Source organism: Zea mays, chromosome 5 (genome assembly GCF_902167145.1).
Source record: "Zea mays cultivar B73 chromosome 5, Zm-B73-REFERENCE-NAM-5.0, whole genome shotgun sequence".
Lineage (NCBI taxonomy): Eukaryota > Viridiplantae > Streptophyta > Magnoliopsida > Poales > Poaceae > Zea > Zea mays.
In genome coordinates this window covers 150,842,713-150,852,526 of record NC_050100.1, presented here as the reverse complement: position 1 = coordinate 150,852,526, position 9,814 = coordinate 150,842,713, and positions in this window count along the sequence as shown.

Sequence of the window (9,814 nt, the reverse complement as noted above, 5' to 3'; positions counted from 1 at the left end):
CATGCTTGTTTTTAAAACTGAGAAGAGTTGATTTCAATACAGTTTGTTGAAGGACACAAACTCAGTATGCCATTTCAATACAATTCATTTTTAGTATGCCATTTCAATTTATGTGCTTGTTGTTCATTGTCCAAAACTGCTAGAGTAGCTTCTCCAAATTGTGTCAAACTGTTAGGCAGATGGAGAAGAGCAGATTTTGCAAAATGATTTTATGTATAACTGCAACAATGAAAGTGTTCAGTTACATTATGTGACAACATCATCACTATACTCCACTGGGATACGATGTGACAACCAAAAAATTAGTAATCATATCCAGTTTCTTGTAAATTTTTTCTCTTCATACTTTTGGTCAATGGTGAACATGTTAGATGTGTTCCCCGAGTATAAAATAGATTTAATTCCAATTTCTTTATTGGGTCTTTTCTCTCAGTTTGATTCATTTTCTTGATTTCAATACATAAAACATTGAAGGACACAAACTCAGATTTCATACAGTTGTTCGTTGAAGCTTCATTTTCAGTATGCCATGTGCTTGATGTTCGTGTCCAATACTGCTAGAGTAGGTATAAGAGTTCTCTTAAATTGGTGCTATCTACGAATTGTCTGATGAACATTTATGTGCCAAGAAGATTTTGATTAAATGTATGTGATTTCTGCTAAAAATACCTTTTCAAAAGCACAATGAATACCTTATCTACCTAATGTATCTGTCTTTGTAAAAAGGCTCAAGTACTTGTTTCTGTTTGGTAAAGGAGGTAACCGATCAATAGTATTTACAATGTGACACCACATCAATCGTAAAGGAGGTAACCAATTTTCCTAGACTGGCATTTATTTGTTTTTGTACCAACCTACAGTACTGAAAAATCTTTATTTTACTTGAAAGTGGCATGCATGTTCAAGTGTCACTGTATTCAGAGATTTGTTTATGTATAGTACAAAGGTTTGCTTGATTTCAATACATAAGACATTGCAATACATAAACTCAGTGTGCTTGATTAATATAGCTGTTCGTTGAAGTTTCATTTCCAGTATGCCATTTCAATTTATGTGCTTGATGTTCAGTGTCCAATACTGCTATAGTAGCTTCTCCAAGTTGTGACACACTGTTAGGAAGATGGTTCAACTTCTCTCGAAATGAAGCTTCTATCTTCCTATGTATAGACAAGTTGTTCAGTTAGGAGGTTTAGGTTCTCTTAAAATGGTGCTATCTACGAGTTAGGAGGTCTAGGAGCACACTGAATGTTTTAGAGGTTGATGAAATCGTTGTTTTCCTAAAAAGCGTTTACATGGATCTTACAAAATCACAAAGTGTTTAACTGAACCTATATGTCTATGACTTATTTTCCTCTTGTTTTAGTGAGGGTCAAGCAAGTCTACAATAGTATAATCCTGATTGGTTAACTGGCTAAAGAATTTGTGATGTTTCACTGCCCCTTGAGATAATCAAGTCATGGATTAGATTAGCACACCACTCATTTTTTCTTCTTTGTTTGAAATTGTTTGGGTTTTTCCTCCCCAACTTTCATAATTACCTATTTCTATTGTATGTTTGATCATTTGGACTTCTACTCCATCCACAATTTTGGTTTATTCGGTGAGGAACTATGTTTTTAACCACTATGTAGTTTGTACAGACATGCAACATTGATCTCAGGGCCAAGAAAGAAGCTCAACTTGGCATGCTTTCTGTTTAAAGCAAGGCAAGAAACTTACCCCGCCAGATCTCTATCGCCAAAGCAGGGCTGGTGAAGAAGTTGTGTTTCCCTCTCGGATTGTCACTACTTTCATATTTGTTCATTTATGTTTGTTCCAATTTATGTTGGTTTTTTATAGTTTCAGAACATGTTTGTTCCAGTTGAGTTCTAGTTTGAAAACTGGAACAACCACTAGCAGATGCTAAGTTCACAAAGTAGCTTGTCAAATAATGTGCATGAACTGGAACAAGCAGCTTGTGCAAGAACGAGCATTACTGGAACAAGTAGCTTGTGCATGAACGAGTAATACTGTAGATGATTGGACATGCATGTCTGTTTTAGATTTTTAATATTTAATGTTATATATTCAGCTCATACCATACATGAATTTACATTTCTGTACTATGCTCACTTAATGTCCTACCTGTTTTGTTAGCTTCACCTATCTGCTTTAAACTGACAAAACCACACCAAACATATGCAAATCTCATATACCTGTGAAAGCAACAACTGATTTGCCAGATTGGTTAATTAAACATAACAAAAAATAGCCCTGATTAAATGGCTTATAAATATACTTGGATCTGTTCATTTTTCACATATCAGCTATTAATGAAGCCTTCACTGGATTCATTTTGTACTACTCCATTACTTATTTATGGTTACAAGTATTCTAAGAAACTTAATATTTCATCATCAAAGTTGTATTCAGGCAGTTTCATCTACATTGCTCTGATTTTTTTGTGCTAGGTGTCGGTACCCTGAATCAGGGGTACCCTCTCCTACAGTATGAAGACGCTGCACCCGTACGACACCTCCAGGCCACACGGAGAATGGCGCCCAACCCCACCACATGGGCAGGTCTGAGGGCTTCACGTGGCAGGGAAAGATAATACATCCCAGGATGCATCGTTGGGTCTGGACCTCCACAGAGGGACACCGGACCCCAGTACGTACAAGATCGGAGCTCCTAAGAAGGCATGCCGGGTCCCTCGGGTGAGCCATGGGTCCCTCCGAGTAAGGTCCGGGCCTTAGCAAAGTCCCGGGACGAGGAGGACCTCAACATGAGTAGGGGTCCGGTGCTGGTACGTGTCCAGGCCTTGCCCTACGCTTCCCGCTCAGGCGGAGACCCGCTGCTGCCGCGTGGCTTGTGGCCCGTGACATAAGCCAACGGGTCGAGCCTGACGTAAGGCCCATAAAGTCGTGCAGCCTCTACATTTATTGCGGAGAGGACGCACCGCCTACCACCACGCTGACGGGCGACGTGCCCTCTCAGCATTTAATGTGTCCTGTCCAATCCGCTGGCAGGCGGCGTCAGGGTCATCCAGCAGACGGCGTGCCTGACCAGTCTGTTGACAAACAGTGTGCCCGTGCCGAGCAGCGCACTGTACTCATCATCCCTTCTACAAGAAGCTTCCCCTGCACGCCAAGGATACACAGATCTCGGATGTCAGGGCGCAAGAAGATTGCTCCAGCAGCAAACATTTGTAGCCCCAAGTGCTGTATTCTTTATGGCCCTGGGCCCACATGTCGGGGCTCAGTACCTTTGTGCATGCCCCCCTTTCAGCTATAAAAGGGGAGGCATGCGACGTTACAAGGGAGATCCAATCTTAGGCTCACTCAGACACTCACAAGTTCATACAAGCTCTCAAGCAATACATCACACAGTGGAGTAGGGTGTTACGCTCCGGCGGCCCGAACCACTCTAAATCCTTGTGTGTTATTGTGTTCTTCCTGTTTTTCCAACTAACAAGCAAAACGCTTAGGCCCCTCCTCATCTTAGGATTTAGGGCGGGTGCACTCCGCCACCCGGTCGGAGATTTGCTCACTCATTTTTCACATATCAGCTATTAATGAAGCCTTCACTGGATTCATTTTGTATTACTCCATTACTTATTTATGGTTACAAGTATTCTAAGAAACTTAATATTTCATCATCAAAGTTGTATTCAGGCAGTTTCATCTACATTGCTCTGATTTTTTTGTGCTAGGAGCTACTGACAATGGAAGGCAACTTTTAGAGTAACTAGATGAGTGAGGACTATTCATTCATCTGCTTTGATCGATAAGTGAACTAATGGATGCTGTTGGGGACTTGTTCTCAAATGCTCCAATTTGAAGGAAATGAAAGTACAAGCGTGACGCAAAAGTGAACACCAAATCAGCGTGAACAGTACGGGGGTACTGTTCACCTATTTATAGGCACGGGGTACAACCCATACAAAATTACATACATGCCCTTTACATTTGGTGGTAATTCTATAGTAATCTATCGAGGTCTAAATGGCCTTTTCATCTTCAAGTCGGTTCCCTTTTCTGCGAACATGCCGAAGCTTTCCTGCTTCACAGCTTCGGCGCTGTGTCAACCTTCGTATCTTTTGAGCTTCTCCCTCTCTAATACGAGTCCGAAGATACCTGTTCACACATTATACTCTAGAAACACTGTTAAATCATGTTTTTGAGGACCTTCGGAAGCCGAAGGCCCCCAACAGTAGCCCCTCGCAATATTAATTTGTTAAAATAATAAATTTAGATTGCGACATGGACGAAGGCTTTAAGCCGAAGGTCCGAAAAAACACCTTCCCTTTGCTAGAATAGCAACATTCACTGACAGGCGGGGTCTTTCCATTTTTACCGCACCGAGCGTATAAATAAGAGCATACCGCGAGCTCATTTGGTACGCTCTCTTGTCACTTGCTCTCGCTCGCTCGATTTTTAGCTTTTGCGCGCTAAGATTCCCTGAGTCTTTAGTTTTAAAGCTTCGGCTTTGAAAACAGTTTTTAGTATTTTCGAAGATGTCTGGAGACAAGAAAGCTGTTGCTGAGACAAAGCTGTCTCTTGATGAAGAGAAAAAGAAAACTGCTGGTGAGACGAAGCTGACTCTTGATGAGGAGAAAAACTTGGGGTTTCTTATAGCGATGTCGAAGACAAACACGGAAAAAATTACCAAGGAAATTCTGGAAGGCTTGTCTGAGGATACTGGTGACAGTGACAGTTATGATGTGGACAGCGGTAGCGAAGACTCCGAAGATCGTCCCTGGCGACCAAGCCATTCAGTTTATGGTAAATCAACTATCAAAGAGAATCATCTTGTCAACATGAGAGGAAGGTATTTTCGGGATTTGTCCATTGTGAGGGCCGATGAAGGAGAGAAGACTTGTCCACACCCTGAAGAAAATGAAGTCGTAGTATACCGAAGCTTTCTGAAAGCTGGGCTACGATTTCCCTTGAGTAGCTTCGTCGTGGAGGTGTTGAAAATCTTCGAAGTCTATCTTCATCAACTTACTCCCGAGGCAATTATAAGGCTAAATATCTTCGTGTGGGCCGCGAGAAGCCAAGGTCTGAAGCCTGATGCAAGAAGCTTCTGTAATATACACGAATTATTATATGAAACAAAGCCTTGGGGCAAAGAACAATACCATAATAACTTTGGCTGCTACAGTTTCGTCTCTCGGTCCGGGGCAAGCTGTCCCGTACCAACCTTTCGGAAGAGATGGCCCGGGGATTGGATGACAGAATGGTTTTATGTGAAGAATGACCTATCAGCACGAGAAGATATCAAAGGTATAATTATGCGTCCTATTTGGCAAAGCTTCGGCCTTCGGAGGCCGAAGGTGGAAATGAATGAAGCTGCCGAAGAATGCCAGAGGGCCTTCGGCGTCATCTGCTCTTTTATTGGAACAAGAGATTTAGTACAAGAGCATATTGCCTTCCGGGTGTGGCCTCTTGCGGAGAAATGGGAAATGCCTCAAGAAACCATAAAAGAGGCCGACGAAGGTGGGCTTGTGAGACTGAAGTACACCTTCAAGTTTGGAGATAAATTTACTGAGCCAGATGATGACTGGCTAAAGAGTATTGAAAATTTAAGTGACGAATTGCTTGGTGCTTATTCGAAGGCCGAAGATACTGCGATGTCAGCAGCCTTCGGAGGCCGAAAAAAGAAAAGGCTGAATCGGGTATTTGATGCAATTGGGTTTGTTTACCCTGACTATTGCTACCCCGTCCGAAGGCAGAAAAGAAAGAACACAACCTCTGCAAAAGAAGAAGCTGCAACTGCTCCTAGCGAGCCAGAGCCTGAAAGAAAGAAAATAAAAGTCCTCACTCACCGGCCGCGCTATATCGAACCAGCTTCGGTGCCGGAGTTTACCGAAAAATCTTCTTCGGCTACCGAGGCTAAAAAGCCAACCAGACCAGTCACGCCGCCTGCAGCTGCAGGGATGACCGAAACGGCGAAAAAGATAGACCTAGAAGAACCGAAGGTTTCGCTGCCAGAAACCAAAGAAATGGCCGAAGCGCCATCCACAGAAAAAATTGGAGAAGTGAAAAAACCAACTGAAGAAAAAGTACCAGAAATTGTGAGTCCTGCAGCAAATGTTGAGACAATAAAAAATCAAAAAGTGCCAGCAGTGACTCCAAAAAGAAGAAGAATGGCCAATGTGCTAGATGTACTAGAAACAATTAAAACTTCAAGCACACCTCCGAAGAAGGCTGCTGCCATTCCTGAAACGACAACTGAAATTTCTGATAACAAAACTCCAGTGCAAGGGACTGAAGCCGAAGCTGGGTCCTCAGAGCCCGCGAAGATAGAATCCTTGGAAACTGAGGAAAAAATAACAAAGCCAACTTTTGTTGGAGAGATCGGAGTCATTGCCCCCGAAGCATCCATCAGAGTTCGTGATTATATTGTTCGTCATGCTTCGGGGAAAAAACTTTCAGAAAAAGAGGAGCAAGAGGCCCAGCATTACGCCCAAAAGCTGAAGTATCCAAAGGGGGCGTTAATATTCAATGGTAGTGGAGAAGAAGACTTTTTGTATTGTCTCCCTGACAACAAGGAAATTTCTGTTTGCCGGGAGATGAGCAAGAGCTTCGGATTCCCAACCTTAGAAGACGGGCTCTCGGTGCTGTCGAAGAACGATTTGGCCGACAGCCTGGCCTACAATAGCTTAAAGGTGCGACAAATGGGATCCTTGTACTCTTTGTTGATACCAAAAAAACCTTTTGCTTGTTTTATTGAAACACACATACTTTTCTTTGCAGGGCCTGATACTTAGTAATGCCCTCAGGGCACAAAAAGATGCTGAAGACGAAGGGTGTACTATAGCCCTGAGCAACCTTCGTTCCGAAGTAATTGAACTGAGGAACGAAGGCCTCGAAAAAGATAAAATATTACACTCATTGGTAAATAAAATAAAGGAAGACGAAGCTGCGTTCAAGAGTCAGGCTGAAGCTCGGAAACGCGAAATAGAAGATCTTCGGAAACAACTGGCCAGAGCCAGGGAAGAACGTATACTTGAAGAAACAAGGCGAGAGCTCAGCGACCAATGGGCGGATCACTTGGAAGCAACTGTTGAAGAGCTTCGTTCATCCAAGAAGAGGTGCTATAACAAATCTATAGAATGTGTTAAGAAGTTGAAGGCTAGCTTCGCCAGAGTCGGCGCCTTCTCTAGTGAAGAAAACTTTATAAGAGGCAATCCCGAAGGTCCTATTGAATGGATCGACCACGAAGCTGAAGCCTTCGAAGAAATTTTAAATAGCCGTGGGGATATATGTGCTTTCTCTGGGGCCAGAGGAATTGCCACCATTCTAGAGAAGAAGGGCTGTGAACACGTAAAAATCTTAGCACAATCCGAAACTGCTTTGTCCTTTGAAGACGCAAAAGACCCTTCGGCCGAAGCAAGCATAATTGGTGGAAAGTTTTTTTACTGATATCTGGGATAATGGTGGCCGAGAAATGGCAGGAGAAATTATTCAAAGAAGTGAAAAGGTCATTCACGATGCTAGAGAAGTGGCTAAGGCTGCTGAAAAGAGCACAGAGCCCGAAGGTCAATTAGGTATTAACTAATAGTTTGTATTGTGTTGTAATTTTTGGTTTTAAGCTTCGTTTTCCGTTTGTAATAGCAGCATAGTCGTGTCCTGTCCTTCAGATCCTGCTGAAGCGTCTCCAGGCCCTCAGCCGAAAGGAGACGATGAAATTAAAAAGATGGCCGAAGCAATCATGGACGAAGTCGTCAATCGACTCCTGAATGAGGCTGCAGAAGTTGTTCTAAAAGAAAATTGAACACTACTGTAAAGTAAACTTCTGAATTGTAACATTTTGTAATCCTGAATGTAATATACCCTTTTTATTGCTTAATTCTTTACGATGCATGAAACTTTACACGTACCGCTTTTTGAGTCTTTGACGAAAAAAACACCTTCCCTTCTTTTCATGCTTCGTGAAGAAGGATTTTTGTTTGTCACAACAATATCCAGTGTTCTGATGAATAATATCCAGGCTTCTTGACAATGTGAAGCTACTTAGCATGGTTTGCCCTTTTCAAAACATTCTTCCGAAGATCGATGTCACATCCCCTTCTTGTGCTTTATGCAATATGATGTATGATGCTTATGTTATGCGAAATGATGCGATGATGTTATGCTGAGTAAAATGTTGTTTATTCCGAAGATACACGCGTTCCTGTGACAAAACATACAAAATTTTCCATTATAAGCCTCCCTTAGGAGCTTCTTCGCCTTTTACTTCAGCGGAATCAGCGTTGACTTTTCGCTGTAAGCTCTGCATTCCCTTAGGAACGTCTTTGGAGCTTCTTCGCCTTTACTTTTGGCGGAATCAGCGTTGACTTTTCACTGTAAGCTCTGCATTCCCTTAGGAACGTCTTTGGAGCTTCTTCGCCTTTACTTTTGGCGGAATCAGCGTTGACTTTTCGCTGTAAGCTCTGCATTCCCTTAGGAACGTCTTTGGAGCTTCTTCGCCTTTACTTTTGGCGGAATCAGCGTTGACTTTTCGATGTAAGCTCTGCATTCCCTTAGGAACGACTTTGGAGCAAAAAACTTACACTGCGTTCCCTTTGGAACGACTTTTTTGTGACTTCGGCAACTTACTCTGCGTTCCTTAGAACGACTTTTTGCTGTTTCGAATAATTTTCGGTAGTCCGAAGGTCCTCTTGATTATCACAAGTCTTTAAACTTTAACAATTTAAGCCTGAGAAAAATATATTTTCCTTGTGGGAATCAACGAAAGTATTTATATGAAACCTAAACAATATCCTTTATTACAGAAAACAAAACTGGATAGAAAAGATTGCTATTAGGGTAGGATATTTGTCAATAGATGTGCTTTGACTCTGGCACGGTGCTGTTGACTGTACGAGCTTCGGACTGCTCTCGGAAGTCCCTTTGGTGTGGAGCATACTGGCTCCCTTCTGGCTGCTGTCCTTGCTGTAACGGAGGTGGAGGCGGAGGTTGTTGCCAAGAAGCTTGAGATTGACTCGCCGAAGCAACAGAAACTGCAGGGTGGTTGCCCACATACTCTGGGATGTAGGGCGAGTGATACGAAGCTGTATGCATGACCTGCTTCGGCTGAGCTTGTTGTGCTGCGGCTTCGGCTATTTCCTTTTGCTTCTGGATGGTAACATGACACATCCTGGTAGTATGGCCCTTGTTCTCACCACAGAATAAGCAAAAGATTCTTCTCTGTTGATCGCCAAATCTTCCTCCGAAGCCCCTGGCACCTCTGCCTCTTGGAGCTGGTGGTCGGAAGGGAGCTTGCTGTTGCCCCGAAGCCTGTGAGGAATATTGTGGCCTTTGCTGTTGGCTCCCCTTATCATCACTTTGTGTAGAGTTATGAATTGATCTAACATGCCTCGGGTAAAACCTCCCACCGAAGCCCCTGGTCATTTCAGAAAACCTGAAGGCCTCCTCCCTTCTTTGGCGAAAATCGTTATCGGCCCGAATGTACTCATCCATCTTCTGGAGAAGCTTCTCCAAAGTTTGAGGGGGCTTCCTGGCGAAGTACTGAGCTGACGGTCCTGGCCGAAGCCCCTTGATCATGGCCTCAATGACAATTTCATTGGGCACCGTTGGTGCCTGTGCTCTCAAACGCAAGAACCTTCGGACATACGCCTGAAGGTATTCTTCGTGATCCTGGGTGCACTGGAACAGAGCCTGAGCAGTAACCGGCTTCGTCTGAAACCCTTGGAAGCTAGTTAACAAGAGGTCCTTCAGCTTCTGCCATGAAGTGATCGTTCCTGGTCGAAGGGAGGAATACCAGGTTTGAGCAACACTTCTGACAGCCATAACAAAAGATTTGGCCATGACCGCAGCATTGCCACCAT